The sequence below is a fragment of the Helianthus annuus genome, chromosome 6 (assembly GCF_002127325.2).
Source record: "Helianthus annuus cultivar XRQ/B chromosome 6, HanXRQr2.0-SUNRISE, whole genome shotgun sequence".
Lineage (NCBI taxonomy): Eukaryota > Viridiplantae > Streptophyta > Magnoliopsida > Asterales > Asteraceae > Helianthus > Helianthus annuus.
The window spans coordinates 7549496-7571996 of NC_035438.2; the positions used below are offsets into that span (position 1 = coordinate 7549496).

General features: G+C 39.9%; 1 pseudogene; it reads left to right on the forward strand.

The window, feature by feature from the left end:
* The first annotated feature begins 841 nt into the window (after positions 1 to 841).
* LOC110864551 lies at positions 842 to 2485 on the forward strand (annotated as a pseudogene).
* Positions 2486 to 22501: the final 20016 nt, after the last annotated feature.

Sequence of the window (22501 nt, forward strand, 5' to 3'; positions counted from 1 at the left end):
TGTGGTACGCTTTCAATGCTTTCAGTTTGTCTACATAGAACTATAGGCACTGATTTTTGTTCTTTTAGGGTTGTGGAAGAAGGTTGTGAGGGTTTTTTTTTTTCAAATAGTCACCTTGTAAAAAGACTTTTTTTTTTGTAGTACTGGTGTGCTGAGTTGTTCCATAAAGCAAATCAAAATCGCCGGTGATCCAAGGGATACCAAGCACGACTAGAGGATCGCAACTTCAACTCCTTCAATTTTAGGTCAGTAATTGTTAAAATTTAAAAAAATTATGTTCAAATGGTCAACAATGTGTGATTGTGGGTATATGTGCAACAATCATGATGTATTTCTGTGATTTTTACCGGTTTGAATTGAAACTTCGTTGTTGTTTTGTTTATCAGTGTGTGTGTGTGCGCATGTGCAATAATCAAGTTAGTCGATCATAAATGCCTTTTGTTTGTTCATGAATTATTCACTGAATTTTATAACACCTAGTGCCGGCCAATTATAAATTTAGGTTGTGCTATATGACCCATATCAGTTGTTTGTTCAAATATTTGCTCGTTGGTTCATTTGCTTCAGAACACCAAAAGCTACTTGAGTCATATGAACCAAATGAATAAACAAACAGATCTGACCAAATCCAATCATCTCTATTTTTCAACTAAAAAACCATATTATAGAAATGCTAAGATCAAAGGTGCTGTAGTGATAAACTCCTCCATTTGTCCCAAAGGTCAGAAGCTTGAAAGGTACTGGTCGCTTCTAAAGATACTGCTATAATAGTATTCATCGTATTAAAAATGTATGTTGCGTGTTGTTTTTTTATGCTTGAGCTTTTCGCTTCAATTTATCATGCTATTTGCTTGCTTTTCATTACACCTGGCAATCGGGTCGGGTCATGGGTCAAAACGGGTTCGGGTCAAAATGGGTCAATTAAAAAGGGGTTGTTTTGGTTCGGGTCAAAACGGGTTCGGGTCGAAATGGGTTCGGGTCAGAACGGGTTTTGGGTCGGAGCAAGTTTCAGGTCGGGTTGGTTACAAATGTTTTTTTAAAGAGATTGTACATCAAGGGGCAATTTTGATAGGATTTGGGAACTGAAATCTATTTACACAGATATCATGTCATCTTTTTTGTTACAGTTGGTTCGTGTAGTGGTTTATTTGGTTCACCCTTTATTTGTCCAGTTAAATGATATACCGAACACCGCTCAAACAGCAGTTAATTTGGATTTGAATTCCGTAGGTGGGCATGAAACTAACAATCGTGCTTCTACACTTTATTCGTCTAGAAGACGAACTGAACTTCTTCGGCGGTCTTTATTGTCTTCCATTGATTCACAGGCTAGTAGTAGTGGAGGGCAAAACCGTAATCTTTTCTCTAGAATTCCACCACATGTGAATGCTTCAGCTTCACACGAAACTGGAATCCCGATTGTAAATACTATCACGGGTCATCATCATCATCGGGCAAGAACCTTAAATAGACAGGTTAATGGTGCTTTTGGTTTCCCGTATCTATCATCAACAACATTTTCTGGTGGAAGTGAAAGGAGAGGCAGACTTGTAGCAGAGGTATGTTTAATGATTTACAAAGTTATATAAATTATGATTTTATCTTTTTGTTATGCTGAAAACATGTGGTCTTTCTTCGATGCAGATGCACAACGTTTTGGATTGTATACGTAGGGGAGAGGGTCTGCGATTCGAGGATGTTATGCTTCTAAATCAATTTGTCTTTTATGGCTTGGTTGATATTCATGATCGGCACAGGGATATGCGGCTCGATATTGATAACATGTCTTATGAAGTAATGAAAATAACATTCTTTGTTCATTTTATTTATAATGATGCAATTATGAATAGAGATAATATAAATTTTAATATCTGTTCAGGAGCTGTAGCCGTTGGAAGAGCGGATTGGAAACGTGAATACTGGATTGACCAAAGAAAACATTTATAAACATTTGAAACAGAAAACACACGCGAGTGTAGCGGGTGAGACAGATGCCAAACCTTGCTGCATATGTCAGGTACGCGTATATTTCTTTTATTTGTATCTTGGCGAAAATGTTAGTTTGGTTTGTGTTGGTGTAAACTTTGATGGTTTAACAGGAAGAATACAAGAATGGAGATGATTTGGGAGCACTAGGTTGCGGGCATAAGTTCCACACGGGTTGCATCAAACAATGGCTGCTTTAGAAGAACGCATGTCCGGTCTGCAAGTCCGCGGCTTCAAAATGAGAGATTTAAGAGGAGGTTTTTGTTGAAGATAACAATTACTTCATCATACTGGATTTATGATTGGATCAAGAATCATGAAGGTGGAGTTGGTAATGTTTATTCAGGCAAATAGTATTCTTCAAATATGAAGTATATTGGTATTCTTTTAATGCCAGTTATTTATGACTAAATAGTTATTAATGACTAAATAGTTAAGAGTTTGTTTACATATCTATACTGGATTTTATTCTCTAGGAATATAGAAGTTTTCATAATTATCTTGTCACTCTTGATTTTGTTCCATTTTTTAGGCTAATCGATGTGGCGTGGCGCCCTCCACGTAGGCTGTCAAAGGCGCCAAACACCGCCCTATCCATAGGCTATTTAATTTGCCCAACCCAAAGAGTCATTGAAGTAGCTGTTTGGGTCCAAAAAAATGGCGACACCGTTATTGAGCCGTTAGTCAGATTGTGTTGTAATATTAAAATGCAATAAGTAAATATTTGTGTTAATAGATTCATTCACATTGTTAGTATATAATAAATCAACGTAACCCGTCCATCGGACGGGTATTAAACTAGTTAATTATAGATAAACCCTAGGTCAAAATTTCCACCTCTAAATTATATACAAATTCAAGACCAACTAAAATCTTTAGACATGCTTAATAATTTCAAGATGTTAATATAGTTTGTTGATGATGCATGCAGGACTTGCAGAAAAAAAAAGGTGAATAATGCGGCACAGAGTCACCCTTTGGTGGCTCACTTACATCTGAATCAAGCATTTACATTGTGGACACATTAGGTTGCAAAGTCATGCTTTCACATTTTTCTTTTCTCCGAGTTAGTTTTGCGATTTATACTAAAATAAGATATGTTTTTAATATATGTAGGTGCAGAGGTTATTTTGCCAGGGAAACAACACATCTTAGACTGTGTACTGACTACACTATTGCCTGCTTACATAAGCAGCGCAACGGATTACCTTTGAAAAACTTGCAACTAATGGGAAACCGTATGCTAATGACAGGAAGTTGTACGCATAAGCGTCTCAAATTTTGTTCGGTGCACTATAAACAACACCATGATAGATTAATGACAAACTGTTATTAACATGAGGAATGCTTGTAACCGTACCTAATTGAATCTAAATTGTGATGTTGCGCAACGACTGAAAAGGAATACCCCTAGTTACTTTATATTTGAAAAAGCACGGCTGGAAACAATACCCTTCTTATTTTGGGTCGTCTGATTGTCAATCCACGGTTATAGTTTTAGAGTAGCTTTCTTGTAATATGTATATTGGATGATGGTGAAGGTAAAAGGTTGTAGAGAGAGAGAAAGGAGAGCAGAGAAAACTTCACGCGGTGCCATTAATTTGTTACCATGACTTGCAAATTATAACTAAACCGAATGTTGAAAGAAACAAAGTTTAGAAAATGAAAAGTTGAAACAAAATGGAGATTAGGTGTGTAGATACCGAATTTAACATAGACTAATGGTCTAAAACCATTGTTTTGTGTTCCTATAGAAATACGTTGTGGCCAGTGACACATAGAGGAGCACAAACTGGTAATTTTAATAACCGGTTTCGGTTTCACATAGGGGTGCAAACGAGCCGAGCGGCTCGCGAGCTATTCGAGATCGGCTCGAGAAAAAATCTCAAAACGAGCCGAGCCTTATCAAGCCCGAGCCGAGCTTGAGCCTAAAATAAAGCTCGTTTGTTTATCGAGCTTGAGCTCGAGCCTCACATGTGAAGTTCGATAGGCTCGTCGAACCTTACGAGCCATAGTGTAAACGAGCCGAGTCGAGCCGAGCTTATTTAAATTTATTTACAAGCCGACCTCGAACCTAAAAATAAGCTTATTTAGTAAACGAGTCCGAGCTTCATTTATCGAGCTCGCGAGCCTAAAAAGTCTATTTATATTATTTTTATTTAATATATTAATTTATAGATAATAAACGAGCCGAGCCCAAGCCGAGCTCGAGCTTAAGAAAATACCAACAAGCTGAGCTCGAGCCCGAGCTCTCATAAGTTAATCTAGTTCGAGCCTGGTCGAGCTCGAGCTCGCCTTTGCTCGTTTGCACCCCTATTTGAAACTAATATAATCACTCCTTTTTATTTTATTTTTAATATATATTATTTTTAATGTTTATGTGTTTAAATTATGAGTTTAAAAAATGAAAAAAATAGTATAACTTATTTGCATGGATCAGGTTGTCACAAATTGTCATGAATTATGGCTTATCATATCTATTTTTTTGGACATTGATGGATTCATTAGTTAAAGTGGTTCTTAACTAACTATGATGAAATATTGTTTGTTTTTTTATATATTCTTTTTGTTAGTATTATTTTACATTTTGGAATTAAAGATCAGATATGGGTTTCAATAAAGGAAATTAGAGTTGCTTGAAATTATCAATGATATACGCAAAGTGTCATTATAAACATAAATTAGTGGTATAAAAGGTAAATGCCAGTAAAAGTATGTGTTAAATAAATGTGGCATGCACAAAGTGCCATTAAAAATCTATATTAGCGGCATAAAAACTATATGCCACCAAAAGTGTGTGTTAATCAAATATGGCATACTCAAAGTGCCACTATAAACCTAAATTAGTGGCACAAAGGCTAAATGTCACTAAAAGTGTGTGCCACTAAATGGCATTTTTTTTGTAGTGAACATTGACTCGACCTAGGATCTGCATGTTGCGACAAACCTGTCAAACATGAAAAAATAAAGGTAAAAACGTTGAATCATTTATTCAACCCGTGTAATACACGGGGTTCTAACCTAGTAGTTTTAGTATATTAACAACAAGTTACAATAGCTATTAATACAAATGAATAAAGTATACTTATATAAATCATTTTGAGTTCATTGTTTTATCCTTCACTCAAGTTCATAAATCTTCATATCCTTAATTATGTGTACCGAAAATATAATCTCAACTCAAGATTCATAAATTTATTACATTATATTTCAATCAAATATTAGTATTTTGACTTATCTTTAATTTTCATTTTTTTGGCAGTGAATTTCCTCTCCATCCTAGTTTAAGAATTGTTTCGAAGTTAATCGTGCAATATGTTTTTAAAGACTAATAACGATGTTATTAATAAAAGCGACAGCCAGAAGCTATACAATAACTAATTAAGAGAGAAAAACGATACAAAAACAAATCGAGTTAAAACGCCAACCCCCGAAGCTACAGCCCTTCCATATAACAAATACCAAAACATTGATTTAAAAACAGGACGAGCCGCACCGCTTCTCCCAGCTAATGACCTGAAAGTTACATCTTTAGGAAACTTAGGAATATAGATGTGCTTTTACTTCGACCACTACCATCAAAGGAGAGAGCTTCATCTTAATGAATACCAAATCATTTCAGTCTTTCATACAAACCACAAGATCGAATAATAAAGCGCATTGAGAAGTCTTAAAACATCTTTGCTAGCTGCAAAACATTGTAAAGTGGGGACACCATGTTTTACCACAAAATCGGGCAATATGTATCAGCAAGGGAACCTTAACAAAACTAAGAATTAATTTATTTTGAAAATTAATAACACGTACCAATTTATGAGGGTTTTCGGTTGTCATACGCAAAGTTCAAAGAAAATCCCTTGGAAGGATTGATTCGGCATGCAAAGTCATTATACACTATCATACATGCATGTACATGAAAATGATAGCTCAAGTGGCATCTTATTATTTTTTTTGTTATGTTTTATATATTAAATCACATACAGGGGTAAAAAAATGTACTTTAAGATTCATTATTTGTCAGAATTGATATGTTCCACAATAATGTATAGTCTTTTATAGTGCCTAACAAAATAAAACTTGGTCATGGATTGTAAATATGAAATTGTTATATGATGTGAATCTAAAGAACAATAAATAAATAAATTTATGGCAAGCACTGAGCTAATACTTTGGCAAGTGTATGCACTTTATACAAAGTTGATGATTGGTCAGGAAAATATCAAAATTCAAGTGAAGATCAACACAAACAAAGTGAAGATCTAGTCGCTCGTATCCTTAAAGTTCAAGGGTTTTTATGTAATTAGTACATAGATAGGTTTATGTTATAATTAGATTAGTTAAATAAGTGCAAGGACCGAAAGTGACAAAACAGAAGATTGTAACCTACAACTAAAGGACTCGATGTCTCCCTTTGTAGGTCCCGTTTTTCCGGTGGATCGATAACGAAAACCTATCCTTGTTTATCACGAACACGGTAACGGGTGCAGAATCCCCGTGACGGTGCAAACCAAACACAGTGTAAAATAAGAACACACGTAACCAAAAGATTCAATATCTATTGATTATGGATGAGTACAACCACAAACATATACAAACAATGTTTTAACGGACTCTCACTAAGTCTCACTGTGCTCATCTCTTTCACACAGAAACAATGAGGGGTATTTATACTAGACAGACACAGACCTTCACGAAACACAAAAAGGAATCGGCGAAACAACAAAGTTGACGAAACACACCTTTCATCGACATGCTTTGAAATAAACTTGTTTCGTCGATATGTATTTGGCCCAAATTTAGTAAAAGCCCAAAAACAAGTTACGACCCAATGTTGGATTGAATCGGCCCAAGTGAGTTTCTATTGACTTAATATTTCACCAATTCATGCATGTGACATCATCATGACATCACAGTGATGATGTCATGGTGATGTGTCACCGGGAATATGTTCGCGGCTCTCCGTGCTTTGCGTGTCGAACTCTGGGGCGCACGACGGAGGAATGTCGTGACATTGGGCTTGAGCCGGACCTAACCGTGCTGAAACCAAGTTGTACCGAGCCGAGTCGAACCGAGCCGAGTCGCGTCCACACAAAGTGTATCAACAAACTCCCCCTTGGACGCTACTCGTGATGGTTCGTCTTCTGTGATTGTTCGTCTTCTGTGTCTTTCATGTCGGAGGATCTTCAAACTCTTCACGCGTCGTAAGCAGGAAGTGTATCAACAAACTCCCCATTTCATTTAGGAAGTGTGTTAACAAACTCCCCCTTAGAATGAACTCTCCATTGAGTTATGCTTGTGAATCTTTTGATCGATAATTCTTCAGATCCTTGTGGTGTTGATGATGGGTCATCGGCAACTCGATCATCTTTATCTTTTGAATGCCTTCACGCCGTGCCTTCATTCCGAAGCTTGTCATCGAACATGTTCTCCTTGCCTTTAGCATCTACACATGCAAGAAATCTAAACGCATAATGAGAACAACTGCTTGGAATATAGTTTCCATAAACAAACGACACATGTGTGACCATTTTACAATCAACTACCGACCGACAACAGTTTGAAAGTTTAGAAAATGATCAATTTTAATCCTTTAACTTTCAAAACTCGTTAACTTCGACCATTTATGAAGATGCAATTGTTTTCTGGCTTTCGATCAGGATTTTGGGTAGGATAGACTCGAGTTCCAACATCGGTCAATCAAAAATAAACTAGAAGCAAAATCTTTTTGGATTTTATAAAGTTTATATTAAAACACACCTAAAATCTTTTTGAAAATTTTCATTTTTCAAATGTAAAGACGGAAAACAATAAATAAATGTATACAGAAGATGCAGAAACTGAAAGTAGTAAATAAATATTTACAGATGATCTTTTTGCGAGTTTCGAGGGTAAGAGAATCATATCAGTGTCTGGTCATGTCAAAACGCTCTTTTTGTTCAATTAGTTAACATTTTAGATAAGGATCCTATAACAATTATCGGTATTGTTGTCCACTTAAGCTTAACTTATCAGATGTAATCATGGCGAGGGGATATGATTAGTGTATGATTTATACTTACCGACCGGTGTTCATCCACACACGACACATTCCCGTATCAAGGTATGCACGAGGGTTCATCTTACCGGTGCGTATACCGATTATCATCTGTTTGACCGTATATGATGTGAGATTCTCACTTATTTTGATTGAAAACAAGCCCTATGTGATAGAATCACTTATTGATGAGGAACTTGATTTTCATATGCATGAGGGCACAGGAGCAAGTCCGTGAACAGGTCAGTACTTTCGTATTGCAGAGAGACGAACTTAACTCCCGGATAAATGTGATATATTATCACTTATTTGAGGGACATGTGATTGTTGATCACTTATTGAGGTCGTATGCAGTATGTACACGTATGTATAGTATCATGGAAGATCTAGACTTACGTCCCCGTTATTTTTCGGTAAAAGATACAACCATGATACCCAGATGATAAGCAGCATAAAGACCGAATATCTCAGAACCTCGGCAATCTCTCAAACGAAATTTCGGTACCAAGACCATATGCCAATGAGTGGTTCCCACACAGTCTTCAGTCGATTTAAGTTTATATCACCCTGCACACTTTAAAATGATTGTGAGCCTACCGATACATCTTATATAGAGCTGCTTATCGTTTTTCATTTTAAGTTCAGTTCGAAGAGGTTTCAATAGACCACTGATGTACTATCATTTTCTCTTTTGCTCGCCAGGAAACTCATTTTTGTTTTTCAATGTTTTTGTGTTTTGAAATTTTTCGATGTTTTTGGATTTTTAAAATTGGATTTACTCCCCCTAAAATCAACAAACTAAGATAAATCTTAAAAACACAAAGGTATTTACAAAAAAAAAAAAGGATTTCCCGATGTCGGTTAACTCATGTTTTACCTCAATGCCGTTTACCAAAATTAATTTTAATCAGAAATGATTTATCGAATTTTGGGAAAATGAGTTGGCACGTCGGTAAGCGGTGCGGACCATGACAACATTGATGAGTTTCATAGTGAAACAATCACGTGTGAGGTGATATTTAAGATCAACGTGTCTGGCCAAAGAGTGCTGTACGAGATGATAATAATTCATAAAGCAGCTTAAATATCGACAAGTATAGGAGAGATTAGAAATTTAAAACCGTATCCTGCAATTGTTTCATGCATTGCAAGGAATCTGAGTGCTCTCCCAAACTGGATATCCACCCGGTGTGGATTTCAAAGTCGATTTTGTAGCTATTGAGAAATCTATTGACAACAACAAGATAAAAAACCTCCGGGTCCGGCTGGTCTTCCACATTGCACCAGCGAAGGTCTTTGTCTTTCTCTTGAGAAGTAGTGTGCGGTTGTTCAATCCATGCCAAGACATCTGCACACCTGGTTGGTTTGTTCAGCAAACACATTTTCTCCAATCACACCGCGAAGGAATGTACACTGCACGTTCATCTTGTTGATTTTGAACTTCAGACGTGCTGCAGGTGCGTACATTTTGATTTGAATCTACCCTGGGGACCCGATCAAAGCCTTTAACAATCACACTTGAAATGATTTTTCATTTTGTCGAAGTTTTTCAATCTCTTCAATAGACAATTCTGTCTCCTTTTTCTTCTTCTCTCAAACAAAGGCAACAATTTCTTCTGTCGCCTATCTTGTGCAAGGACATTCCACTATCAATAATCCTATGACTATCGATAGTTCCTCCTGGAACTTCCTGCACACTCACTCAGAGATTAGTTGGAGAGGGGGACCCAAGCCTTCACAGACTTAGGTCGCCCTTGTTCATCGATGTAAGTTATCTCAACTTCTCGATGATCTAAAACTGATGATTCTCCCCCTGAAACTTTATCCGTTTTAGGTTTCCAAGCTTGTTTCCCTTGACCAGATTGTGTATTATGTACAATGTCTGGTTTTAATGGTTGTGACAAACTCGGTTTCCTTTTAACAGTTTCCGGTTTTAAAGCCTTTTCGATCACCTTTACATTTTTACGTCGTTGTTTTGTTTCTTGTTCTTTAACAGTTCTTTTATCATGTTTGGAGAAACAGGACAACGTTGTGAGTGACCTTGTTCAGAAGGGGTTCTTTCAACAGAATTTGGTTTGGGCGAGTTTGTGCAGTCTTTAATTATGTGCCCAAACTTCCCACATTTAAAACACGTTCTCCTTTCAACAAACTTAGGAGAATTTGATCGACTAGCAGATGTCGAACCTGTAGAACCTGAGGTACTTGCTCTTTCATCACACCCGTTTGTGTGTTGGGTGTAATTGTTATCGCTATTACGTTTCAAAATCTTGACTTGTTGTACAAAATCGGTGTTTGATTTGTTTTCAAAAGTCTCAATTTTATCCGTGCCATTTGATGCTACAAATTTAACATCTTTTGCTTTCTTCTTGTAACGAGCTCCTTTTGATTCAACCTTAGCCTTTGGCTTTGGAGCTCGTTGTTGTTGTTTACCCTTAAAAGCAATTGGTTGTTGCTTTGTCGGTGATTTCTGTTTTCCAAATTGTGTTCTGATTTCAGCTTTTGGAATTGGGTCACATTGAGTTACAATGACTCCTGGAATTGTCTTTCCCAAAAACTTGTTTGTAGTATCTTCAAACACTTTGTCAATCAAAGATTGATTGACGTTTTTGATTGGAAAATCTTTGTCTGAATAAATTTTTCTATCACCGACTAAAGTATACAACAAGTTATTGCTTTTAACAGCAGACACACTTCCCTTGTCATCTTTGACATCCTTGATAGGATCTATCACTTGCTTGGCAACAGGTTGCACGGCAGGAGTAGGAGGATCACAAAGAATATGATTCTCAATTGGAATTTCTACTCCTTTCGTCTCATCAAGTGATTCATCCTGGTCACTTACATCTGATTCATCATCTGAAGAATCATAGTCCTCAATGGTTGGAGGACTTTGATTTGAAGCACATGATGACTTTTCTTTGTTATCAGATGAGCCCTCCGATGAATTATCCGGTTTGAACCCTAGGCCAGTAGTAACTTCCTCATAATCAAGAGGCACACTAGGTTCATACCGAGGCATATCCTCTTCATCGGGCATTTTGGTATAGTTGTGTCTCAAAGGGGGTGGACACGCCTTATACCCTACGCCTTTCACGTTCCCTTTCAGTTGTTGAACGTCAATTATGTAATCGAGCACAAATCGGGAGTTAGAATAACTCTCCAATTTTTGCTTGATAGCATCATGCTCGCATTTGGCAATGGCTAGTTCCCTTTTGGTTTCCTCAACAATGTTAATGTAATCGTTAATATTAACTTGTTTATGATAAACAACTTTGTTCACTTCGGAAACACTTTTCTTTAAGGTTTCAATTACAGATTTAAATTCCTTTTCATTTCGAACTAAAGCCATATTTGCCTCTTTGCACTTTGACAGTTCAATAACCAAACTCTGATTGTGACTATGAACCGTTTCAGATTTACGTTTCAAATCAGCACATTTAAGTTTCATATCAGCACAATCACTACATATGCTAGGAGTTTCAGATTTTACCTGACTCGTAGAGGCTGAGACATTTACCATAAAGGCAGTTTGACAAGAAAAAGATCCATCTTCAGAATTATAATCTCCAGCATTCGAGCCTTCTTCATCTGAACTCCCGCTTTAACCCGAGCTATCATCGCTTTCAGCAAATTCTTCTTTGTGAGCATGCTTGATGTGGTTGATGATTTTTGCATAGCAAGCAGTTCCACCTCCTTGATTACCATCTCCGAATTGTACAGACCAATCACATCCTTCATCAGCTTGAACAACTAATGCTCTGTTGGTGTTTGAAGGTCCAGACTGGTTCTGGTTGTTTTTCACCGCTACTATCCCTTTTCCACGGTTATCTTGATTGGCATTGGAAGTACTTGTCTGATTTCTGAATGGATTCTGGTTGCCTTGTCTGCTTGGCCGAGTGCACTCACGTTTGAAGTGTCCCGTTTCGCCACAATTGAAACAAGTAACCGCATTGTTATCAAACCCGTACTTCGTATCATTCTTGCCTTCCAATGAAGTTCTTCCTGTTCGAGCCATGAAATCCTTTGCCCGTCTAACAGCACTTGCAAATGCCCACTTGATATCCATTAACTCCATTTCATCACGGTCTATCTGCTGATAATCTTCATTGGTCATATTGATGTTTCCAATGTGACCTGCCACCAATCCACAATAGGAACTGAACATTGTGTTGAGAAGTTCCAAATGTTCCTTAGCAACTTCTACACCGACTTTTGAAAGATTGGATGTATCAACTCTGACATTGTTGGTGTTTTGGCGTGAAGGATTGTTGATATAATGTGCTTGTTGCTGTTGGGCTTGTGGTTTGGGTATGGGTTGTGACATATAAGCACTTTGATTCCACTGTGGTTGGGCTTGATTGAACTGTGGAAACAGAGACGAGCTTGTGTTGGATACAAACGTCGTTCGAAGCTTCGGTTGCTGAATAGAACTAGCTGAAGGACCAAAGCCAGGCAAATACATTTCTGTGTTTTGAGGAGATGCAATCATTTTAGCTTTCCGGCTTTCCTCTTCGTTCTTGGGCTCCAACTTCTGAATGAATTCATAGAGAGTGCCATTTGTTGTATCCATAGCGCCCGTATGCTTTAGAAGTTCAATGAATGGACTCCACTTAGGAGGCAGAGCATCAGCAAACCGTGCAATCATTTCCTAATGAGTTGCAGCAACATTATAAGAACACATTTCACTAATCAAATGATAAAAGCGGGAAGTCATATCATTTAGAGTTTCATTATCCAAGAATCGAAATGATTCAAACTCTTTCTTCAATAGATCATGGCGTGTCTTTCTAGAAGCTGCATTTCCTTCTCCTCTCACTACCAATGCATCCCATAACTCTTTCGTGGTCTTATAATAGGAGAATTGATGGTAGATGTCTTTGTGAAGTGCTTGAGTGAGAATAGCATATGCCTTCTTCTCCAGATCATATGCCTTTTTGTCATTTTCAGGCATATTAGTAAAACCGACTGAAGTTGATGCTGCTACTTCGAGGGCAGGGTTGCATGCATTGATGAAACATGTCCAAAGTTCGCTGCTTTGCCCTTGAACGTATGTGTGGAAACGACCCTTCCATGATGGATAGTCGTTCATGTGATTCAACTTTGGCGGCCGATTGTTGCTACCCGTCTCACTCTCACTAAGCAATAGACTTTGAATGCTCTGATTTTGATTCGACACCAAAGCCCATTGACTTGCACTTATTGACTATTGTTGTCGAGGTATGGTACTCGCTAAATATTCGGCCATCGAAGTCGGTTTTTGAGCTGGTTGTGAGTCCGTACTCCAATCCCACGGACTTGTTCAACTCATGATTGATGTATATATGTATGTGAAAAACTGATCACCCTCTTGAAAACCGACTGTTATCACACTTTTGGAAGTCTTCTGTTTAAAATTGATAAGTTTTTCGACGAAACTCTGATGTCAATGAATGACGAAAATGATTTATATGACGAAACTGAATGAATTACGACGAAACTGATATTTATATGACGAAACAGAATGACTTGCGACGAAACTGATATATATATGACGAAACAGAATGATTTGCGACGAAACTGATATATATATGACGAAACAGAATGATTTGCGACGAAACTGATATATATATATGACGAAACAGAATGATTTGCGACGAAACTGGTTTAGTGGACCTGAATTGCGACGAAACTGAATTCTGATTTAATTAAAGGAGCCGAAATATTTGACTGTTGACTACTGATGTTGACTGATCTTGAATGATTAAAATGAACGACGAAATAGAATTTAATATGACGAAACTGAATTTATGTTTGAAGGTTGACAAAACAGAATTTAATATTCATACTCGATGAAACAGATCTGTTTATTGGATGATCGACGAAACACGATTTAATATGAATGAGTCGACGTAACAAAACTGAAATGCATTGACGAAACAGATTTTGATTGTGAGAAACGAAACGGATTGAATGGATAAGATCTGGAGTTGGTGAGATATTTCAGAGTAGCATTATCTTGCTTCTGACACACGACACAATTTCAAACTAGACCATACTTATCTCACCGAACACAGTCAATCCACCATGCTTTTGAGCACCATTTTCAACTCAAGTATAATTTCATAATTCACAAACAGATTGTACAGTGGCTTCTCAAAAGATTAAAAAGGTGAAATATTGAAGAACACTTTGAAGTTAACTGAAGAACACGATGAATATTTGAAGATTCCGGTCACCGAATAATTTTCCGAAACCCGAAAATGCACAAACTTATAATGAAAACCCGATCTTTATCTTGTGAACAAGAATATAACAAAGGTTTTTACCAAAACTTTGGCAAACAAGCAAGTTCTAACAGATTTTTAGAAAGTTTTTCAGAGAATATATGAACTTTTAAGAACACTTTTTTCAGAAAATCATAAACAATCAAGTTCAAACTTGATAAAAACCGAAACTTGTTTGGTTTTAAACAAGGATTAGAGCCAAAGCTCTGATACCAATTGTAGGTCTCGCTTTTCCGGTGGATCGATAACGAAAACCTATCCTTGTTTATCACGAACACAGTAACAGGTGCAGAATCCCCGTGACGGTGCAAACCAAACACAGTGTAAAATAAGAACACACGTAACCAAAAGATTCAATATCTATTGGTTATGAATTCGTAGTGGCCATAACGGGTTCGAAAAGCGGTTTTAGGAATGTCTTCCTCTTGAATCCGTAGCTGATGATATCCTAAACGTAGATCGATCTTAGAGAAGCATGCTGCACCTTGTAGCTGATCAAACAAATCGTCAATTCGGGGTAAGGGGTATCGATTCTTAATGATTAGCTTATTCAACTCCCGATAGTCGATGCACATCCGGAACGATCCATCCTTCTTTTTGACAAAAAGAACTGGCGCGCCCCAAGGAGAGGTGCTTGGGCGAATAAAGCCTTTTTCGAGTAATTCCTGGAGTTGGTTCGAGAGTTCTCTCATTTCGGATGGAGCGAGTCGGTAAGGGGCTTTGGCAACGGGGTTAGCTCCCGGAATGAGGTCGATACGAAAGTCGATATCACGACTTGGTGGTAATCCGGGAATATCATCAGGGAACACCTGAGGAAATTCACGAACCACTGGCACATCTTTGACTTCAACCTTCTTTTTCTTTCCCTTCTCCGCTACTACGATGTTGGCCAAGAAGGCTCGATATTCCTTGCGGAGATACTTGCTGGCTTGAACACACGACATAAGCTTGAGACCTTTCGACGTTGTTTCACCGTACACACACAGAAGATCACCATTTGCGAGCGAGAATCGAATCATCTTTTCAAAGCACACAACTTCAGCATGGTTTTCACGAAGAAAGTCCATGCCTATTATGACATCAAAACTTCCGAGTTGCATCGGAATAAGGTCGATTGGGAAGAGGTGATTGTTGAGTTCGAGAGTACAATCACGGAGTACTGAATTAACGGCAATGGTTCTTCCTGTAGCGACTTCGACTTCGAATGGCGAGGACAGATAAGAGCGCTTACGACTAAGGAGCTTCTCAAATTCAAATGACACAAAGCAGTTATCGGCTCCAGTATCAAACAAACATGATGCATAAATACCATTCACAAGGAACGTACCATTAACCACATTGTTATCCGCCTGAGCATGGCGGGCATTGATGTTGAAGGTTCGGGCATGGGCTGCTTGCTGCTGTTGCTGAGGCTGCTGTTGCTGCTGTTGCGGTTGTTGCTGCTGGGGCTCTTGCTTAACTACCCTGTTCGGGCATCTGTTGGCAAAGTGGTTAGGGTCACCACATGCAAAGCAGACTCGAGCATTAGCTGCTGGTGCTTGAGCTGCTTGTTGACCTTGAGGAGCAGGGAGTAGAGCTTGGTTGACAGTGGCTTGAACTGGGGCTTGGCGGGGACCATAGCGGCAGTTTGCAGTGAAATGACCGTACAGATTGCAGTGAGCGCAAAAGCGACAAGCTAGACCCACTGGATGATGATACGAACATGTCGGGCAGAGTAGGTGAGGGCCTGTGTATGCACGCTTCGCTGGCGGTGCATTGATCACTGGAGCTGAGCGCTGGTGCTGCTGCTGTTGAGCTGGTACAGCTTGCAGAGGAGTGGCGTTTGTCGCGGCAGCACAGCTCTTATTGCTGGAGCTGTTGTTCTTCTTCTTCCTTCTTGAAGACTTGGAGGATTGAGCAGATGAGTCGGTGGGTGTTGCAGTGGCTTGGTGCAGAGACTTGGTTTGCTTATCCCAGAAACCAGACTTGACTCGCTTATCGTTGATCTCAGCGGCGAGTAGGTAGGTTTCCTCGATCGTTGCTGGCTTGGCGGCGTGAACAAATTCGGCTACACAGTCGGGTAGGGCTCGGATATACTTCTTGATGGCCTGATCTGAGGTCTTGACTTGATCGGGACATATGATGCTAAGCTGCTTGAAGCGAGCAGTGAGAGCAGCGTTGTCTCCATCCTTCTGCTTGATTCCCCAGAACTCGTCCTCCAGCTTTTGGAGTTCATGAGGAGGGCAGAATTCTTCGATCATAATCGCTTTCAACTCCTTCCATGATAGCCCGTAAGCTGCATCATTTCCGCGCTTGTTTCGTTCGGCCGTCCACCAGTCTAGAGCACGGGACTGGAAGACGCCTGTAGCATTGAGAGTGCGGAGATGTTTAGGACATCCGCTCTGGCGCAGAGTGACTTCGACTGAGTCGAACCAGTGAAACATGGCTGTTGGACCATCTGCGCCAGTGAACTCTTTTGGTCCGCATGCTTTGAACTGCTTGAAGCTGAAAGCTGCCTTGCTTGAATCCTTAGGGATTTCAGCTCGTGATTCTTCAGACGACTTGCTAGCGTTTTCATACACCTCACTCACAGCTTTCGCCACAGTTTTGGAGATGATGGCAGCGAGACGTCTGTCCCTCTTTTCCTGGCGGGTAAGTGGGGCTCGGGGTCGGGATCCAGACGACGACATGGTCTGCATTAGACATCGTCACGAGTCTCAACACAACGAAATCGAATCTCACCCCACACGTCTAGACTACTAAAGCTTAGAATCACGTCGAGTCAAACATTATGTAACATATAGGCACATAATCACAGATACACATAATCATAGAACACAGAAGTACACAGAGCACATAATCACAAAAGCAAAGGAGCACGTAAGCACATAGAACACATAGCACAGAACACGTAAATACCTAGGCACTTAATCACTGAGGTAGGTAATATCACTTAATTCCCCTATAAGCACATATAGTTTTCTGACTACCTCAAGATTCTATCATTCAAAGCGTGCGTGTCGTTCGTATAACATATCGAGTAGCATCGCATAGTATAGTCTAACTCAGTCGTACAACATAGCATAGTATGATATCGTCTTAGAGTTGTGATAACTAGGTGTCGAATTGAGATAGAATCGGCAATTGCGAGTCGTGTGTGTTGATCGTAGTGGTAGTAAAATCGAATATTACCTCAAAATAAAACAGAGAAAGAAAATATAACACAAAACAGAGAAAGCACACATAAACACATAAAATCAACGAGTCATCAGAGTACGCGGTTGCGGTTCTCAGAATCGAATCACATAAAATCGAGAGATAGATTGTCTGCGGCTACTAGACATCGACTAACCAAGGCAACTCGACTATTTGCAGTAGACTTGTCATCACTTTCGACTCTAGAGGTCGTGTTTCTGCCTCGATTCTTGGGCATTCTACACGCGTTCCCTAGGCCATACTTCTGAGTTCAGGTCGTTGGGGTCCATCGAAGCCTTGGTGAGATGAATAAAATACAGAACAAACTGCTAAGGTTAGGGTTTCACCCCTTGGCTTAGCAATTTCTTCCTTGTTTTTAGTAAAATCGAGAAGAATTTTCATCAAAATGGGGGTTTCACACCTGTTTTGGTATAATTCTCCTCGTTTATTGGTAAAAATGTCGAGATGAAGGAGTAAAATCCCCATAAGTCAGGAAATTTAGTAGGGAGTTTGCGATTTTCACACCTATTCCTGACTGAATCGCCTGACGTTAGTTGAAAATTTGAGTGCGGTGATAGTGAAGAATTACAGAATAAGGCACATAAATTGGGTCTGATGGTTCCTAACTATAGTCTAGGTCTCTAAGACAGCGACCCGGACTAGGTCGTGTCTGCCTAATTCCCTATAGTTATGGCTCTGATACCAATCTGTCACACCCCAACCGATAGCGGAATCATCGGGGCGCAGCACTGAGCGAAACAGATTGTCCAGAAGTTTCCACAACAACTATTATATAAATTTAGTTTACATGACACGTCCCATACCGTGTCCCAAATAAATAACAAGTTATTATAGAAAGCAACTAGGCAAATAATTTCGTTCGGACAACTCAGATTCAATTATTACAGACAAATGTTTATTATTTCTAGACTCCCTAGCCTCGATTTCATCACCATGCGCCTAAGCATCCTAGCAACTTAAGCACCTGTCACATACGTTAAAATAAAGTCAATACATATAATGTAAAGGTGAGCACACAAGTTTGATAATAGCATATAGAGTTCGAATAGTTTACGCATAACCAGGCACGTACACAGAGGAAAACGATGCATGTTAATTATCGACATGGGACCATCGATACCAACGACTGCGGGTTGACCGTCCGAGACGGTTCGCAATACATGATTACCACCGTAATCCATGCAAGTAATTGTCCTTAACAACCCCCGTGTGAACGGGTGCTGAGTCCAAACTATAGTACTACGTTGCTAAGGCAGGTAGATAGCACTCCACGTGTAAACATAATAAACAACATTTATTTAGTCAAGTAGCACATGCAATTTGGTTAGCGTTCAAATAGTTTGTGTTTGATTGTGATTTGGTAGGTAACGTATGTAACACCCAAAAGTGCTAAAAGCAAAAAGGGATCGAGTATACTCACAGTGATTGTTTGTGGATTGAAGGGAGCGCTGAGAGTAAGATTAGCCTGAATAGTTCGATAGCATAATGATAAGTAACGCGGAAAAGTAAACAAGTATGGATGGATCGAATGGGCTGGTCGATCGAACGGCAGGTTCGATCGAACGGCCCGTTCGATCGGATGGTATATCCGATTGGACAGTCCCGTTCGATCGGCCGGTAGGCTCGATCAGCTGAACCATTCGAGTGGATTGTTTCTTCCTCTGGTGTGTTTGTGTTAGAGGATTTGAACTTTTGAAGTTTTCGTTGTAGTATTTGAGAACACTGAAGTGTTCCTACCTTTCAAGTCGATCGATCGAACGGTTCGTTCGATCGGCTAGCTCGCTCGATCGGTTAGCTCACTCGATCGGCTAGCTCACTCGATCGGCTAGGACTTCAGAGTTAGCCCTCCACTGAATGTCACTCGATCGAACAGTCTGTTCGATCGGCTGGCATTCCCTACTACAAACGAGTTGTGAAAACGATTAAGTGTTGAAGCATAGTATCTCATGATCCGAACAGTAATGTTTACCAATCGTGTGACCTATTCGATCGAACATTACTTCGTCAATACTATACTTCAAAAGTTTGGAAAAGTGGGACGCCATGTGCTAGCCGATCGGCTGGCCTGGTCGATCGGCTGGTGTGTCCGATCGGTTGGGCTGTTCGAACAGCCTAGCCATTCGGCCAGCATTTCTGACCTGGTCGGCCTTTCGTCTAACACTTGGCTGTTTGTTTATTTGTCATTCTTTCAAGGTATCTTGACAACGTGTTGAACTATAATAACCTCCGTTCCTACTTGTTTTCTTTGGCTCGAACAGGAATCACCCAAGTCCGGCCGGTGAACGGTTCGGAAGGTTGGTTTAGAGTTTAACCCGAAATCGGTGAACCTTGTTCATAGAACCCGAATCTTGAACCTTTTAACTGTTCGAATGATTAGCTAGTCGGTTCAAGCTCCGTTTCTATCGGTTTGAAGGCATTGAGGGCAAAAGATTTGAAAGAAAGTTGGAATTCCTTCTTTCAATCCTTCACAACTTGTGGATGTTTAGATCTTTGATAGATCTTAGCTTGTTTATGTGGAAATCGGTTAATCTAAGCTAATCATAGTGGAATGAGGCCAAAACATGATGTTCCTCAAGAACACCATGATGACATCACCCAAGAACACTTAGATCTTGGTGATTTCACGGTTGGAATCCAAGTTTTGAAAGATAGAAAGGTGTAGAATCAAGTAATGATCAAGATCGTACAAGAATTAGAGTGAAAACTTACCGGGGTTGAGAGAAATCTGAGAAAAGGTGAGGAAGATGGCTGGTTCGGTCAGAGCTTTCCAAAAATGGAAAGCATGACAATGACAGCCCTATTTATAGGCTCCAAAAGAGGAAAGTGGCAGCCGATCGGCCAGGAGCTCCGATCGAGTGGGCTGCTCGATCGGCTGGCAAGATGCTAGCCGATCGGCTGGCCTGTTCGATCAGGTTGCCTTCCTGTTCAATCCGCGACACACTTTGGGGTATTTTGCAACGATTTTCGACGTTTCGATTTCGATGGACGATGATACGAATACGATAGGGTTCCTAGTCAAATTACTTTCAGTTCCAACTACTATATCTAACATACAATCTTCTATAAGTCACGTTTTGATGTCGGTTTCGATTGCCTTTCGAGTTTCGATTTGATTTTCGATTGATTTGCTTGAATACTACACTAAACATAAGGTAAACATGCACAAGTAACACATAACGCACACACACACATATAATAATACCATGATTCGCATAATTCGAGTTTCGAGTTCGATGATTGTTAGGCCGGTTTGATTACTGATTAGTTAACTTTATCGCTTTGTTACTTCCTATCAATCACAGTCGTAGATCGGTTCGCTTTTAAACACATTCGATTACTTCGATTCTTGCTGATTACAACACTTACTCCACATAATACAACTAAAACATAAAATCGACTATCTATAATCAAAGAAAGTCAAAGTTGGCTTGGACTTTGACTTTGACTTTGACATTCGAAAACACGGGGTGTTACAGCCTCCCCTTGTTTAGGGAATTTCGTCCCGAAATTAGGCCGAAGGCTACACGACACCGTGATTTAGCAATTTGATGCTTCAGATCTATTTATTTAAATAGCTGCGGGTACTTGGCCTTCATGTCGCTTTCGAGTTCCCAAGTGAACTCCGCGCCTCGTTTGCCTTCCCATCGGACCTTCACGATCGGGATGCGAGAGCGCCTGAGTTGCTTGGTTTGGCGATCCATGATTTCGACAGGCTTTTCCACGAAGTGCAGTGTTTCGTTGACCTGAAGATCGTCGAGCGGTACGATTAGATCATGATCAGCAAGTCATTTTCGGAGGTTAGAGACGTGGAAAGTCGGGTGGACGTTACTGAGTTCCTCCGGTAGTTCGAGTCTGTAGGCGACTTTTCCGATTCTTTCCAGAATCCTAAAAGGTCCAACATATCGAGGCGCTAGTTTCCCTTTCTTGCCGAATCGGACTACACCCTTCCAAGGTGATACCTTTAGGAGTACGTAGTCACCAACTTCAAATTCAAGGGGCTTGCGTCTTTTATCGGCGTAACTTTTCTGTCTGTTCCAAGCTTTTACCAAGTTGTCTCGGATCTGGTGGATTTTGTCAGTCGTTTCTTGTAGAATCTCGGGACCGGTTAGTTGCGAGTGACCGATCTCGTGCCACACAATAGGCGATCGACATCTTCTACCATACAAAGCCTCGAAAGGTGCCATTTGAATGCTGGCATGATAGCTATTATTGTACGAGAATTCTACCAATGGCAGGTGTTTGTTCCAACTAGCACCAAAATCTATGACACACGCTCGGAGCATGTCTTCAAGAGTACGGATCGTTCTTTCAGTCTGTCCGTCGGTTTGAGGATGGAATGCAGTACTCAGATTAAGCGACGTACCAAGGGCCGCTTGAAAAGTTTCCCACAATCGCGAAGTGAACCGAGCGTCACGGTCTGAAATGATGTCACGAGGCGTACCATGATTTCGAATGATCTCGTCGGTGTAGATTTGGGCTAGTCGTTCCACCTTGTAGTCTTCTCGTATCGGCAAAAAGTGGGCTGATTTCGTTAGACGATCAACTATAACCCAAATACTGTCGTGACCTGATGGCGTGGGCAGGAGTTTCGTTATGAAATCCATAGCTATACTCTCCCACTTCCATATAGGTATCGGCGGTTGTTCGAGTAAGCCAGAAGGTCTTTGATGTTCAGCCTTGACTCTTGCACAAGTTAAACAGCTTCCAACGTACAGAGCGATATCCCTTTTCATACCCGGCCACCAGTACTTATAACGAAGGTCTTGGTACATCTTATCTGCACCGGGATGAATAGAATACCGGGATTTGTGGGCTTCATCCATGATAATCTTTCGCAAATCGGTCCGTTTGGGGATCCAAATTCGGTCCAGATAATAGAATATCCCATCTGATTTGCTCACTAACTGAGCTCCGTCGTGATAGATTCTCTCTCTCTTCAATGTACGCTCGTTAAAGCAAGCATGTTGAGCTTCGCGGATAAGGGTTTCGAGATTGTGCTGGGCTTGGATGTTTCGAGTACTGA